Consider the following 17,361-nt stretch of genomic DNA (forward strand, 5'->3'; position numbering starts at 1 on the left):
AAAATAAGAAATTTGCGTATTTTCCAAGTTTCAGTTTTTTTTATAAAAAATTGCGTGTAAAGTTAGTCTGAAAGGTTTGATACAATTTTTTATTGTAAATCTTACATTTCTTCTTCTTCTTCTTCTTCTTACTTTGTTGTTGCCGTGTTTTAGGTTTCGTGTCTCCTGTAATTGAGATTGAAGAGAGAATGAATGGAGTACGAGAGCCACAATTGGATTTGGATGGATTGTATTACTGCCCACGTCTGTTTGGTGGTCTAATGCTAACGGCTGCCTTGCTTGGTTTGTCCACCACTTATTTCGGTGGAATTGGACATTTCCCATTGTCATATGTTTGGTCAGATTCAGGGGTCTTCCACAAGAAGAAGTGTGAGAAGAAGCGCATTCGGGTTTACATGGATGGCTGCTTTGATCTCATGCATTATGGCCATGCCAATGCGTTGAGGCAAGCAAAGGCTTTGGGAGATGAGTTGGTGGTAGGTGTTGTAAGTGATGAGGAGATAATTGCTAATAAGGCCCTCCTGTTCTTCCCATGGAAGAGAGGTAGTCATACGACTCTGTTTTTTCATTTGATATTCTGATTTGATTTCTGCACTTCATTTATGCCTTATTCTGTTTGTGTTCTACACATGTAGCCACTGCTCTGTTTTGAATCTTCTTTAACTGTGTTTAAGTTCAATCAATCACATGGAAAACATTCACAATATCTTGGCTTATTAATAGAAGTTCTGAAGACAAGTGCAGCTCAGGGCTGTGATGTCTTCATATATGAAAGAGAACAGTGAGGAAAATGACATTACTAATATGCATGTGCCTGTGTGTATACATGTATAAACTTACATATGCTTGCATGTGTGTATTCATCTAAATCTGAAAGTATGAGAATTAAAAAGCCATATAAATAAGGCAAATGTCAAAAAATACCCTTAAATTTTGATTAAATAATCATTTTGGCTCCTATCTTTTTTTTGGGAGCATTTTGGCCCCCAACATTTCATTGTAGGGCAAAAGGTCCCTATTTTGGAGCATTGACCATTTGTTGACTAACAATTTCCATCCACGAAGGGGACTTTTGCCCCTAAATGAAATGTTGGGGCCAAAATGCTCCAAAAAGAAGACTAGGACCAAAGTGACTATTTAGTCAAATGTTAGGGACATTTTTTGTCATTATGTCAATAAATACATAGTGACATATAGATATTTTAGAATAGAACTTTGTTATGCATGTTACATCAGTTAATGAACAACATGGATTGCAGAGGCTAGTTATCTGGTGCAACTATTTCATTTTCAAGAGCATAGCTTAGAAGGCTGGATACACTAAACTGTGAGGGATTATCTTTTCGTTTAACTACTAAGCTGTATTGAATTAGTATATATTGTGTGATAAAATTCTTAACTTTCAACTTAATTCATAGTTGTGCTGGTCTTCCCCTTGATGGTTTGTTTGTCAACTCGCTCCTGTTGGTGGGATTTTTGTAATTAATAGTGTATGGTTCTGTGGATCACATTGATGTTCTCTCCAGGCTGGCACTTGTCAGTGGATTAAAGTGGGTGGATCAGTAATAGCAATGCGCCTTATGCAATTACAGAACAATTCATGAACAGTCTGTTCAATAAGCATAAGATTGACTATATACATGGTGATGATCCTTGCCTCCTCCCCGATGGATCTGATGCTTATGCATTGGCAAAGAAAGCTGGCCGCTACAAGCAGATTAAGCGTACTGAAGGTGTCTCCAGCACGGATATTGTTGGTAATAAAAATTCTCTTGAGATGTGTTTATGATTCCTTTTGTTGGAACCCCTCTCTTTTACTAGCTTCTGTAAACTTCAATCATTTCTAATTATTTCACAAATTATATGTACGTAGGAAATACTTTCTTCTCTAAAGGATACTGAAGGGGGTGGAGAATACCATCACACTTTCAAGTGGAGATTTAGGTGAAAGACATCAGTCACAAAGGGGTCAGATTTCCCAATTCCTACCAACATCTCAGCGGATTGTGCAATTTTCAAATGGCAAGGTATTATTTGGTTTCTCTAGTTGCCAGCCTGAAAATGAGAAAGAATGAAAGATGTCAGTCTACCATTTGAAAATGCTCAATGGTGTGTGTTTCCTATATGTGCAATTTTGCCCATATTTATAACTATACTTGGTGAAAGAAAATGATGACAGATGCCTTGTGAAAATTTCCATTTGGCTATCTTTTGGTGTAATAAAAAATAACAAGAAAATGATGTTTTTTTATCATCTTTCCTCAAATGAGGTTGGTTGAACTACCCGCTTACCATATTGTCTTCTTATGACCAAACTGGTTAACTGCCCTCTGGTTTATAATCCCCTTGCATTTGTTTTATTGAAGATTTGTTATGTAGCATCATGAATGTAAAAGTCCGGATAAAATGCTTATGTAAATATTTTGCATGAAAGATGATTTTTGGAAGTTGAATTTTCAGTCGATGTCAGGAGCTTTCATGGGGTTGACACGCTGTTTTGATGGCAATTTGAATTTAAACGTGGAAGTCAACGATATTATAGGGACTGTCCATAGTGATCAGGGACAGCACTAGGTGAGGTTAAAAGTAAGAAGAAAGTGTCAGAAGCCCTTTATGCTGAGAGAAAAAGGGTGTGCAGTTTGGAGGTGGATCCTCGGGGCAAGATAAAGGTGTCAAAGACTGTGGGATTAACCCTAAAACAGGCAGATATGTGGAGATTGGGCCTAAGCAGATTGGGTATATTTCTCCAGCCCAGTGTTGTCCTGTGGATAATGAAAGTAATTCCAAGACCAAACTCTTTTCCAAACATATGAGGAAAAGAGTAGTTTCATGGGGGAGGAGGTGAAGGAAAACAACAAGGAATTGGAAGATTGGGCTAAGGGTGATAAAGGATGTAAATCTAAAAAGGCTATTAGCAATCCAATGGGGAAGAGGTGTAGGAGATGGAGATTGGGATATCAGGTTTCGAAAGGATTGTCAATTAGCAAGACTTCTGAAGGTGTGAGGGGTTGTGGACGTTTTGTTAGGGTGTACAAGGTCGAAACAAGAAGAGTATGGCTATGTTCAGAAAATAGTCATAAGCACAGCCAGAACAGGCTGGTTCTTCATTATTTTAAGCAATTTTCTTCAGCTTCAGGGGATAGGGCCAAGTCAAGGAGTTAACAGGTTCTGGTCAAATTCAGAATACTTCTACGGGGCATATAAAGAGCAGTTTTTCTCCAACCAGGGGGGGCAGACCCGTCTATTATTTCAAGGAGCCGAAGATTATACAGAAAGAAGAGAAGAGGCTTAATCTCAGATGCTTTGGCAAATGCAGAAGTGTCTACAGTCTATTCTCGGTCCTTCTCTAAAGTTCTGGAGGAAGCTTGAATACTTGGGAAGTTTGTTAGAGGTTAGGCATTTCTTTCAAGGAAGGGAGGGAGGCTTTTATGGATAAAATTAGAAAGATGGAGGAAGGAGCAGGGGTGGTCAATGAAGCTGGTCAGTGAGCCAGTTTCTGTGTCCTGAAGGTTTCGGTAGGAAGTGCTTATGATGGAGTGCAATTTTATTTTCGTGGAATGTTAGGGATTAGGAAGAAGGAAAAATTAGAGGGTGTCGAGACTTGTAAATAAGATTAAACCGGTTGTATTGTTTTTACAGGAGACAAAACTAAATAAAAGCCAGAAGGGATTGAATAGGAAGTTAGGAGGAAAGTTACTAAAGGGAGCAAGTTTTCAACCAGCGGATGGGTCTGCTGGTGGATTGATGTGTCTGTGGAATGAAAATGTTTTTGAGGCAAATGAGTGGGCAATCATAGTAGAGTTCAGATGTTAAAAGGAAGGTTCAAGGTGTCTAAGGTGGAGTGTGTTTTATTAATGTATATGGCCCATCGGTAGAGGAAGAAAAGGAGGAGTTTTTTAGTCAGCTGTTGAGTTTTGTTCATTCGATTGATCTGCCTCTCTGCATTGGGGAGATTTCAATGCTTATATCGAACAAGAGGAAAGATTGGGCCTCTCAAAACTGGCATTCAATGGGTCTGCTAAGGAATTTCCTGCAACAACCAAATCTAATTGACCTTCCTTTGGTTGGTGGCACCTTTACATGGGGTAGTAATAGAGAGGTTACCACTTGGGTAAGGCTGGATCGTTTCTTATTGAGCAGCAGCTTCTTAAGTTGCTTCCCCAAGGTGGTTCAGAAACTACTCCCTAGATTCTTCTGATCACAACCCGATTTCTATTGGCGGAAGATGGGAAGCACTGGGGACCGAAACCATTTCGGTTTTTAACTATATGATGGAGGAGGATGGTTTTGTAGATATGGTTCAAAATGTAATGTCAGATCGGGTCAATGATAGAGGGGGAAGCAGAATGTTCAATTTATTAAAAGGAACCAAAAAACGTATCAAGGAATGGCCAATCAGAAGTAAAGGGGATATCGGAAGCTATTACTGGGTTGGAGAGTAAAATTTATGATATGGAAATTAAGGCACAAAGCAGTGGACTGTCTACTTTGGACTGGGAACAGCTCCTATCTTCCAGAAATGAGCTCTGGAAATTGCACAGAATCGAAGAAAGTATTTGGTTTCAACTGTCGAGAGAGAAATGGATTAAAGACGGAGACAGAAACACTAGGTTCTTCCACCTATGTGCTGTTAACAGAAACAGATTCAACACTATTTCGGAATTGAAAGTGGATGGGGAGGTGTTGACAGACCCAGAGGTGATTAAAGTTGCTGTCTCTCAGTTCTTCAAGAAAGCCTATAATTCCAAAGATTTTTTAGAGGTAGAGAACTTGAACCTGAATTTTGATATATTGAGAGAAGAGCAAAGGACTGGCCTCGAGGTTATTTTTTCAGAAGAGGAAGTAAGGGAGGCCACAGCTCTAAAGCTCCAGGCCCTGATGGTTTTACAATGGGGTTTTATAAGAAAGTCTGGCCAATTATAAAGGGGCATCTTATGAAGTTTATGGAGGATTTTTACTATGGAAGAAAATGGGATCATGGAGTCAATCATGCGTTCATTTCTCTGATTCCAAAGAAAGGCAATCTGGAATGTATTGAAGATTACAGACCTATAAGTCTAGTTGGCAGTCTCTATAAAATCATCTCCAAAGTTTTAGCAAGGAGACTATTTTCGGTGATCCAAGATATTGTGAGCCCTTCACAGTTTGCATTTATTCCGGGGAGACAATTACTAGATTGTGCTTTTATTGCAAACGAAGGTATAGATAGTTGGAGGAAGCGAGGGCTGAAAGGGGTGGTTTTCAAAGCTGATTTTCAGAGGGCGTATGACTCGGTTGAATGGCCAATTATTTTTAGATTACTGAGAGTCATGGGCTTCGGGGAGAGATGGGTTTCCTGGATGATATGTTGCCTCTCTACGGCGTCGATATCGGTATTAGTGAACGGTTCTCCTACAGAGGAGTTCTCGATGGGCAAAGGGTTGAGACAAGGATGTAGTTTGTCTCCTCTTTTGTTTAATTTAGTGGGGGAACTGTTAAATCGTATGTTGATGAAAGCGGCGGATGTGGGACTTTTTCAGGGATTTACTTTTGGAAGGTCGGATGCCCTCAGTCTAACTCATCTACAGTTTGCGGATGACCTGATTGTGTTTTGCCGAGACTCATCTACCTACATCCTCAATATTAAAAGAGTCTTGAGAACTTTTAGCATAATGACTGGCCTCCATTTGAATATGTCGAAGAGTAATCTGTATGGAATCAATGTGGAGGGCGAGGTACTAAATGAATATGCTAAGGAGATTGGCTGTGCTGTTGGGGTTCTTCCAACAGTGTATTTAGGGTTACCATTAGGTGCAAAAAGGAACTTAGAGGCTCTTTGGGAGCCAGTCATGCAAAGTTTCAACAAAAAATTATCCGGATGGAAAGCTTCCTCACTTTCTATGGCGGGCAGATTAGTGTTGATTAAATCAGTTTTATCCTCCCTGCCAATTTTTTTCCTCTCTATTTTCAGAATTCCGAGTAAGGTTTATAGGAAACTAAATTCTATTATGGCAAACTTTCTGTGGGGGGAGGGTTCTTCAAAAAGCAGAATTCACTGGGTGAATTGGAAAAGGGTTTGTCTTCCCGTAGAGGAGGGTGGGCTGGGAATCTTGGATTTGAATTTCGCTAACAGAGTACTACTAGGTAAATGGGTATGGAAATTCGCAAATGAAAAGGACTCACTCTGGAAGAACATGATTTGCAGTAAACATAATGCGAGTACTATGTCTTTAGACCTTAACAAGGTAATCTCTCCTTCGGATTCTTGGATATGGAAGGGTATTACAAGAAATTACTTGGCAGAGCAATTGGAAATGGTTTAAGATCTCACTCGAAGATACAAGTAGGTAATGGAAAGTCGATTGTATTCTGGCATGATGTGTGGCTAAATGAGGAATCCTTAAAAAGTCAATTTCCGAGGATATATGCCCTATCTAACAATAAGTGGGGAAAAGTTTCAGAGTTTGGAAGTATAATAAGCAATAAGTGGATTTGGAACATTCATACGAGAAGGAATCTGTGACTGGGATGGAGCACTGGATTCGACTGATGACACTTTGGAGAATGTTGGGCTATCTGATTCGGTGGATGATTTTTGGCGTGTGGTCGGGAAAGGGTGATGGATTGTTTACTGCTAAAGCCTGTAGGTTGACCCTTTCTTCCAACTCAGGGGGCAGTCTCACTTGGAAGAAATTCGTTTGGTCAGGTTTGGCCCCACCTAGAGTCGAAACTTTTCTCTGGCAGGTTTCTCATCAAAGACTGGCAGTCAGATCGGAGTTGATAAAAAGGGGTGTTACGTTGGAGGAGGTGTCTTGCCCGTTATTGCTAAGCAGGAGGAAACAGTTTAGCATTTGTTTATTTCGTGTCAGGTTGCATGGGATTTATGGAGCAGTTTCTGGAGGTTATGGGGAGTCTCGTCAGTTTTACCTAATGATCCAGCCTCTTTGCTGTGCTCCTGGTCGGATTTAAGGCCAAAGTCATTAATATGGAGCTTTATACCGGGGTAGTTCTTTGGTCACTATGGAAGGCTAGAAATTCGGTGGTTTTTGATGATTGGAAACTGGACAACCTAATCTTTTCTTCATATGCAGATTTAGGTTGGTTAAGTGGTTCCTTGCTAAATACCCGAACGTTATCATTCAGGTTGATTCGCTTGTAGGAGACCCGTCGCTCGCAGACAAGGCACCCTAAAAGGATGAAGGTTCAGGAATGGCTTCCTCCTCCCCTTCCTTTTTTTAAAGTTAATGTTGATGGGGCAATTAGTGGGGACGGGCTGTTGGGGGGAATGGGGGGCATTTTAAGGGACTCTGAAAGCAAAATCCTTGGGTCTTTCTCGCTTGCTGTTGGTCCAGGTCCTCCTCCACTCGCTGAGATGAAAGCCATAGAGAAAGGCATTGAATTTTTTCTATCATCGGAATGGGTGACTCAAGGAAGGTTAATTATTGAGAGTGATTGTAAGACAGTGGTGGATTGGATCTTACTGCCGACTTCTTCTCCTCCTTTCCTTAGTTTACTGGTTCAAAAATTGCTTCCTTAATCTCGGAGAGGGCGATCATTATTAGACATACCGAGGAGATGTAATTGTGAGGCTGATACCTTAGCTAAACAAGGGATTGGCTGATCACACATTATTGCTTTAGAGGTCATTCAGTAGGGTCTTGGGTTATTGTGGTTGTAGGGGATATGGTAGTTTCGCTATTGTATAGGGGCGGACTGGTCGTTTTAAATGTTCTGTAATTTTTATGGTGTTTAGTCAGTCTGCTGGTTGTTTTTTATGTACTGTGTTTCTTGAGAAATAAAATCCTAAGGCACTCTTTTCCTCCCTTCACTGATTAAGGAACTTTCTCAAAAGTTCCATTAGTCAAGAAGGGGTTTTTTAATGAGGCCTGCAATTCTTATCAAAAAATGATTTTTGGGAAGTTTATCTAAAGCAATCCTGTTGGTGAGACTTTGAAGTATAATATGGATCAACGGTCTGGTGCATTTTCTCTCTTTTCTAATTCTTTTTCATCTCACTCATAACAATATTGTTTCAAATGGCCTAAAATTCTGTGTTAAGTGAATTCCCTAGCACAATGGCTGCCTACAACAAATTTTCTTGAAATAAGTTCAATAGTTATTTTCTTCTTTATCGGATGTGAAGGGAAAGGGGGGGGGGGAAGGGGGTATGGATGGAGGTGGAGCATTCCCAATCTTTTACTTTCTTTCTCCCTTTATCTGTAGTGTTTGTTTGTGCTGAATTCATGGATCTTTGCATGTCAGTCTCATTCAGCTTTTCCTCAGGGACCTGGACCAAATGCTCGCGTTGTATACATTGATGGGGCATTTGATCTCTTTCATGCTGGGCACGTGGAGGTATTCCCTTTGACACTTCCAATTTTCTTCTTTTTTATGTTATTGTGATAGCATAAATTTGGTGATTGCTCTTAATCAGATCCACATTTTTTTCCAGTCCCTTCATAAGATAAGCATTCATAAAGAGCCACTGCCTCATTGTAGCCTCTTTTAATATGCATTGTTGCAAAATTTGTGCATAGCTTATTCTTAACTGGCTTGGCTACCAATGTCTGCATATATGAACCGAGTAGCTAGCTGATGCTATTGCTCTATGGTGACAATATAGTAACCCGACTGAAACTTTTTTATCTTGATGATAATTAAATTGTAAGATGCATATCCGACCTACATTTTTTCTATCAGAATTTAAACTAGAGTGGCAAGCGAAGTATGGTTCAGCAGCTGGGTGTTAATGCATCTTAACCTATTTAATAATTTAGGTTAGAACTTTTGAGATATTCAAAGACATATTTAAGTTGGAGGGACCAATGGAGGAAATAATTACTAATTAAAATGCCAGAAGTTCTAAATTACTTCATTAAGTGTACAATTTTCAAATTCAAATAAAGTATACAATTTTACATCAGATATAGAAGATCTTGCTTCTGCTAAATTATGTACTTCATTCCTTTGATTTAGAGTTCCACCAACATTGAGTGAAGTAGTATTAAATATATACATATATATATATATAAGATTTAAGGTAGGTACAATTAGAAAGGAATGTTAACTCATACGATCAAATGGCAGATTACTATTAGAAAGCCCATTTACTTTTTTGAAATGTAGTATTCTTCATCATATCTATCAAGCAACTAATAAATCCAATATTATAACAGCTGCTATGTATTGTCGTAACATTGAATAACACTTTGTATTGAGAACCTTTTCCCAAATCAATAACACGGTAATCTGGATGGAGACATCTTCTGACTGTTTCTTCAGTGAAAAGGTTAATGATCCTCATTTGTCAAGGCTATTGCCTTAATAGGAAAGTGGTGTAGTGCTTCCTCTTCAATTAGCTGATGTTTAAATTCGTAACAGCATCGGAAAATGTGCTCATATACTCGTTGGTTAATTAATATCAGTGTTGTGATTCTCTTGGAAAGTCCTATAAAGCGTTGTGATTCTCTTGAGGATCAACGAAGCAGATAGAAACTGGAACAAAATCTTGGAGGTAACTGCTAGAAATATGCAGCTAGTCTCTGGAAATGGAAAAAAAGGTTTGGAGTAAGGAATGAGGACTGAAATGCTGAGAATGAGATGTTCATGCAGCTACGAATAAGCCCGAAGAAATTAAAAATATTAACCTATGGGGTTATGATTTTTGATTGTTAGAGAAGGGAGAAACAACCCTTTTTTATCGTTTTCTTTTCACTTTTTTTTGGGTGAGGGTTTATGTGAAAGAGATGAGAGTGTATATACCGTCATAACTTGAAGAGCATAAATAATCAACTAAAATCACTAATCTGTGCTCCATGGTACTTGTTTATCTGGAACAATTAAACTTTTGCAACTCATTCTGTGTGTCTATGCCCCTAAGCCATCTCTTATGTTTACTTAGATCCTCAAGAAGGCAAAGCAGCTGGGGGACTTTTGCTTGTTGGTGTCCATACTGACCACATTGTGAGGTACATTGTTTATGTTATGTTTGGTTTATCTTTTTCTTGTTTAATACTTGTTAAGTTTTGCTGGAACATTGAGCTTATAAGGTTGAGAGTTAACTTTAGATACACTCTTGTACATTTACCTGCTTTCGTAAAGTCTTCATAAGAAATAACTTATGAGTCTACATTGCATGCAGAGAGCACAGGGGGGTGCCCTACCCAGTTATGCACGTTCATGAGCGCTGTCTAGTGTGTTAGCTTGCCATTTGTTGATGAAGTTATCATTGGTGCACCTTGGGAGATTACCAAGGACATGGTGTGATTTTCTTTTAATTTTATATTTATATGCCTATAAGTATATATAAAAATCTGTGCATAAGTGTATTTCCCTTTGATTATGTATCTGTTTCTTTGTAAGAATATCAGTTTAGGTTAATTATTACCTTGGTGGTGGCACAAAAATATGCAACAGGCTGTGGTTTGTGGCAGTGAGTTTAAAATGACTTAATTTCTTTGTAATAATATTGGTTTAGCATAATTATTACCTTGGTGGTGGCACAAGAAAATGCGACAAGCTTATGGTCTCTTGGTGGTGAATACATGATTTACTCATGATGATGGGCACCCATTTTTGTTTTAGGCATTTGAAGCGAGTAAAATGAAAGGGTGTTGATTTAATAAGGGGTATAAGTCTTAATATCATGTATTCGTAATTATCATGATCCTTCTATCAAATTTTGTATGAAAAATGCTTCTAGAAACAATAATTTAAATTTTAGTTCGTTCCTTTTAGATTAAATCCAACTTCTTATAGGCAAAGCATGTCCATGCATTAAACTTGCATCGTACCACTTAATGATTTAAGTGTTGCTAGTTTCTACTAAAGCATGTCCATCCATTAATACTTTATTTTATTCTTTTTTTTAAGAATTACTTATTTTCTGTTTGTTGTCAACTTATTGTGCTTTTATGTTATGCCATTGTCGATTTGCATTATTGCTACTACTACTTCTGCTATTTGGTTTCACTCTTTAAAATTGGATCAGCTGCCATTACTTATGGGGTTATTTTTTTAATGGAACAGATTACAACCTTCAACATTTCTATTGTTGTGCATGGGACAGTTGCTGAGAGTAACACTTTGTTGCCTGTAAGTGTACAGACCTCCCTTGGATTTATAATGACCCCTTGTGTCTATGGATTTAGGGGAATTGCTGATTTTGCTTCATACAGGGTGAAACTGATCCTTATGCAGTCCCGAAGAGAATGGGGATTTTCCGTTTTCTCGAAAGCCCTAAAAGTTTAACAACAAGTTCCGTAGCCCAAAGGATAGTTACCAATCATGAGGCTTACATGGTACTTACTTACACTGACTGCATAAACTTTTTTGTAGTTCACATCTATTGTTAAATTAGTTCTCTTACATAACCAGAAATGCAAGTTGATTGCAGTTTTTTGCATTTATTGTGTTTCATTACCCGATACATAACCAGAAGTGGAAATTGATCGGCAGTTGTTCATATTCTTTAAGAACAACATTACGTGTTAGACGCTTGCGTTATAGGTTCCAGATTACATCCGACTATAGATATCATCGGAACTTTTTTGCATGAGGCATGCATCGAAAGGAGCTTTCTTCCAACATTAATCGCATTCTGTTGATCATTTTCTGTTAGAAAAGATCGTAGTTTTCTTTGTTAGTACAATTTCAGGTGTTTAACACCTGTGTTCTATGTATGCATGATTGTGTTATTTATGTATTCCTCTAATATTTGCTGCCGAATTTCGATGTAGAAACGCAATGCCAAGAAAACAGAGAGTGAAAAGAAATACTATGAAAAAAAGACTTACGTGGCAGGAGAGTAGCTGATGTAGGTCTGTAAGTTTAGCAAGTTTGGTACACTTGATGATGCCTTAACAAGTTCATGGAGATGATGCCTGTTGAAAACAGTATTATTAGATGATGGGAAGAGTACAAGCCATTACGTCAATACCAGAAAATTACAAATTTTACCTCCATTTTTTTATTTCGATATGCTATTGTTTCTACTATCGAAATTTCGTTCTTCTTTCCTCATGCTATTACTATTAGTCGTTTCATGAGAAACGAGATTCTCTCTCGACTCATTTCTAATTACAAGTTGTTTCATCTTATCATTAGGGTATGTGGAATTGTATTCTTCACTAACGTTAAAGGTTTGACGACTATACATAATGGTATCTCCAAAGGATGAATAAGGAGGAAAAGAATATCAGAATCAACCCCTAAATCTAAGACAATTTTCTTAAACAATTGCTTCAGATACAACTTGTTGATAAATGTTTCTTCATGCAAAATTGTTTCAATTTTGTCCACAAGAAATCCTACAAAATTTGATTTAATAAGTATAAACATATTTGAGATAGGACTTTTCGATCCTTACGTTGTATCTTCTCGGTTAACTCGATCCTTTCCAATACCTCGCCTAAGTTTAATTGTGCAAGGAAATTTTGCATCTTCATCTATCATAACGAGAATTTAGTATTACAATCCAATAATGAAATTTCATATTTCATCGATACCATTATCATGATCGAATCAAACCCAAACAACTCTGATACCAGTTTAATAATAATGTAAGCACGATAATAGTGAATGTAAATCAATTACAAAAATAAAAAAGACCAAGATTTACATGAAAAATCCTTTCGGGAAAACCACGATAGAAGAAGATTATTTTCTCTAATGTCGAAAATGGAAAATACAAGGGGATTTACAGAAACAACTTGAATTTTAACTCTAATCCCTAATATCTATTTATAAGGATGGTTACTTGATTATAAAATAAACTTATATAGTAGAAATCTACTTAATGTAAGTTTTCTACTATTAATCAACTTAATAGGCTTTCTACTTTCAATTAAACTAAATTTTTGACTTTCCTTGATTATCTCTTGATTTTATATCTTTATTCATTTGTATCACATTAAATTTAGATCAAACTCTAATGCATACAGACATTTTTAGAAGTATATTTGATATGTACATGTTGCATAAATGAAGAGAATAACTTCGCATACTAAATTCTTCTCCTGAATGAATTCAATGTTTCGATTATGATTACATGTCACATTTTTAGAACGAAATATGTTCATAGATCGTAAGAATCTCGATATGATTCTGGTATATTTCAGGGCTTTCAAAATTCATAAAATTGTTTAAATATATATTTTTGTTGTAAGGTATCATTATCTAAACATTGAAGCTAAAAACGATATTATATCTCGTTAAAGTATTAATACCAAGTCAAGTGTATCGATACCCCTATACAAGGTATCGATACCCCTATACAAGGTATTGATACCTTAGGCCTAAAATATCAAAATTAACTATTTGATGTTGTTGCTTGGTTTATTTTCTTCCTTGACCACTACAGTTTTAGATTGTGTGCAAATGGTCCCTAAATGCTAGTTGTGTTGATAATTGTAAAATTGAAAACCAATTAGTTTCATTTTAGTTCCGTTATCCGATGATGACATCTCCTACAGGATCAGACGTCTGATTCACACAAGGGTGTTACATGAAGGCCTAAGGTTAAGAAATCCCATATAGTGTCAAGTTAGGAAATAGGTGAAACAATCAACCACTAGTATATACTTGTTAAAAGACATCAGTAGTTGAGAGTTTGAAATAGATTTGCAAGTAATTCTTTGTGGTTGACTAGGTTTAACATGTGTATAAATAATTTCGATTAAGTTGGTATTTCACTCGTTTATAATTGAGTATTCGCTTTCAGAATATTCAATCTATCCTTGTAATATTTCGTATAAAGTATTTTCTTGTACTAACCGAATAGAAGGGTTTGGTGGGATATATATGGGAAGGAGAGGAGTAAATGTCACATCTTGAAGAGGTATTTGTGCCATATGACACAAATCATAATTAGATCAAAACCTCGCCATGGCATGGCATTTGCGCCGCGTGTTACATCGACATGGTCATGGGCTGTCACTTGTGACATGCGCATTTCCTTAACTCTTTCTCGCCACCTCTTTCTCTCTGCCCCACCACTCCAAAATGGCACATGAACCTCACTTCCCTCTTGTCCTTTTCTGCATTTGTTTTTCATTTTTCCCCGTTGCTATTGTTGTTTATAAAGAGATACCTCCAGTCTGTGCATGCACCAGTTCGATTCCCCAAACTCTCACATTCATTTCTGGCAATAAAATAAGGCTCATTTGTGCCTCACTTTCTAATGAAGTTTGCTGTGTTTGTTGTGGTTTTCCCTTTGGTTGCTGCGCTTGCTAGCAACTTTTCCCAAGAATATGACATCACGTGGGGAAGTGACCGAGTTAGGGTAATGAACAATGGTGAGCTGCTCAGTATCTCACTGGACAAAGACTCCGGGTCAGGTTTCCAGTCCAGAATGAGTATCTATTTGGTAAGATTTCAGTGCAGCTTAAACTCGTTCCAGGCAACTCGGCTGGCACTGTAACATCCTATTATGTAAGCTCTAAACTTGACATGGGATCATGTGCTGCTCTAACCTTGTTTTTGGTTGCAGTTGGCCTCACAAGGATTAACATGGGACGAAATTGACTTTGCGTTCTTAGGAATTTGAGTGGTGATCCGTACACGGTTCACACAAATGTGATTACTGCAGGCAAAGGAGGAGAGAGCAACAATTCCATCTCTGGTTTGACCCAACAGCAGATTTCTACACCTATTCCATCCTCTGGAATCCCCAAGTCATCATGTAAAACCTCAAAACTTCTAACGTTCGATTAAAAGTCATTTTGATCCTCTTCTTTTTATTAAAGCATTTTGACCCATAACATTTGACTAAATAGTCTATTTAATCATTTGCTTTAGCATTTTGACTCTAACGTTTCATTTTAGGGTAAAATACTTCTATTTTAGAGTGTTAATTGTTTGTTTGTTGACATCAATTTCATCTATAAGCGGCTTTTTATCACAAAATAAAACGTTGGGGTCAAAATGCTAAAAAATAGAGGCTAAAATGTATATTTAAAACAAACATTAGGAGATTTTATGTTATTATGACATTTTTTACACAAAAGCAGCTGAAACTCATAGTCCTTTTTTTTAAACCCTTTCAGTTTATGTTGATGGGAAGCCTATCAGACAATTCAAGAACTTGGGGTCTAGTAAAGTTCCATACCCCAAGAGGCAGGCAATGAGGGTTCATTCGAGTATTTGGAATGCGGATAGCTGGCAACAAGAGTGGTCTAGTCAAAACAGATTGGAGCAAAGCCCCTTTCACAGCTTCCTATAGGAACATGAGTGCACAAGCATGCATTTGGAGTTATGGCTCTGGGGCCGCTTATCCCTGCAGTTCCAGTTCATGGCTAGCCAAAGAGCTGGATGCACCCAGCCTGCAAAGATTGATGTGGGTGCAGCAGCATTACATGATTTACAACTACTGCATGGACCCTAACCGATTCCCTCAACTTCCTCTCGAATGTATTGCAGCAACTTAGACAAAAAATGCTATACTTTTAAACCTGAACAGTGGTCTAGTGACAGAAATTCACCTTTGTCTAGGATTCAATGCCTAATATAATAAGAAAAAAAATGATCACTCTATTCATTTCTTTGCCACGAGCACACAATCTATATCACATATATTTTACCAAAAATGTTAGAAGATATATAGGAGTAAGTATAATGATCGTAAAATATATATTAGTTTATAAACAAGATCATCATTGACATGGTCGTTGTAGTATAGTGGTGAGAATTCCCGCCTGTGACGTGGGTGACCGGGTTTGATAATGGCGTTTTTAAAATTTTCCCATCCCTTCTTTCTTTATACGGAAAGAAGCTGTAAAAATTAACTAAAAGGCTTAATGGTAAAAAAAACTGTAACACCCTAATAACTTGAACCCGATTTTTTTTAGTGTGTAATCGAAAAATTATTTTAAGGGTTATAATATTAAGTATAATATTGAGAAATATGTTAGATTCGATCAATTCTTAGATAAACTTAACTAATGATTCAATTCAGAACCAGATCAAAAAGCAATAAATTAAGTCTGGAAGCTTGCCAGATTTTCTCCTCTCATGGAAGGACTGCCATCTCAAGTTGCTGATGGAGCCGGATAGTCTTTTAGCTGTAAGCTGGATCAATAACCAAGATTATCCTCACTTCCCTTTGCTGAAATGATACTAAGTGTATACTTTGTGTGCACGCTACTCCTGGATTGTAAGTTTTGTGCATAGAGAGAGGAATGTCGACGCTCACGTCTTAGCCCAAAATGGGATAAGGAGAGGTAATCCATTGTGGTTGATAGTGAATGGGTAGAGGACGAGCTTCAAGATCGGCTTGAACGGTTCCTGCACAGGCTATGCAGGTATTCTGCTTGCTATTCTATGATCTGTGTTTGTGTCTTGCTGTTTGTTTTGGTTTAAAGTATCTGTGTTTTGTGTTGTCACGATGTTCGTGCAGGAGGTTTTTGTCACCGATGTAATCTGCTTTTTGGCACAGTACGTTGCATTCTTTTTCCTCTTTTTAGGTGGCAGTGAGGTTTTTTAACGATATATATACCTTTGCTAAGTCTAGTTCCCCCGATAATATATTACATTCCCTATTCAAAAAAATTATAAATCGAAAGTTTAAGTACCAATTCAAAAGATGTAGGAATGAGATTGCACATGACATAAAACCTAATTACCAATTAGATGAGATTTGAGACTTATGTCAACTTATTATGCTGTGGAAATTAGTAATTGAGGATAGTCAAATCCAAACCTCATGAAATCTAGATGGCAGGATTTTCAATTAGAAGGAGAAAAAGCCATTTCCTCTTTACCCCTCCAAAATTTCGTCAATTGCCATGATTAGGGTTTGAATGAAAGAGAGAGAATGCTCGGTGTTTCAATCATGGACCGTATTATTAGGATAACCTCATCAAACTCGGAACATAAACCGGACATTATTGTGAGAAACAATTATGGACCCTAATATGGATCATGAATTAACAAACAAAATGTTTATATAGAAGAAAAAAAGGTCGAATATCAAAACTACACACGAACGTTATTAAAATGTGAATATTATGCATAACTTGGATTTTGTGCAATTGTGTTCATGATTTTTTTTTATTCAATTTTCACAAATCTCTAATATTGCTATCGACGCAATCATTTTATGTTCACACATTGAATGCACAAATGATTATAGTTATTCAACATGAAATGAATGGGTTTATTTACATTTTTAAATGTGTGCAACTGAATCAAAATAAATTTGGGCATACACCAGGCCAGTAATCCTAGACTATGGTCAAATGGTCTTTGGTCACTGACTTTCAAAATTTAAAATTATCATTAAATTTATTAAAAAGATACAAAATTATAATTAATTTTATAAAATGTTGCAAAATAGTTGAAGTAAAGATACGGTAACCAAAGATTGTCAAGAAAAACTTGGAGAGA

The 17,361-nt window shown here is 37.2% G+C and overlaps 2 pseudogenes; both read left to right on the top strand.

The window, feature by feature from the left end:
- The first annotated feature begins 192 nt into the window (after positions 1-192).
- Positions 193-11,975, top strand: LOC120116450 (annotated as a pseudogene).
- A 2,183-nt stretch (positions 11,976-14,158) lies between these two features.
- On the top strand, positions 14,159-15,404 carry LOC120116464 (annotated as a pseudogene).
- The last annotated feature ends 1,957 nt before the right edge of the window (positions 15,405-17,361 follow it).

This window comes from Hibiscus syriacus, unplaced genomic scaffold (assembly GCF_006381635.1).
Source record: "Hibiscus syriacus cultivar Baekdansim isolate YM2019G1 unplaced genomic scaffold, ASM638163v2 tig00110295_pilon, whole genome shotgun sequence".
Classification (NCBI taxonomy): Eukaryota; Viridiplantae; Streptophyta; class Magnoliopsida; order Malvales; family Malvaceae; genus Hibiscus; species Hibiscus syriacus.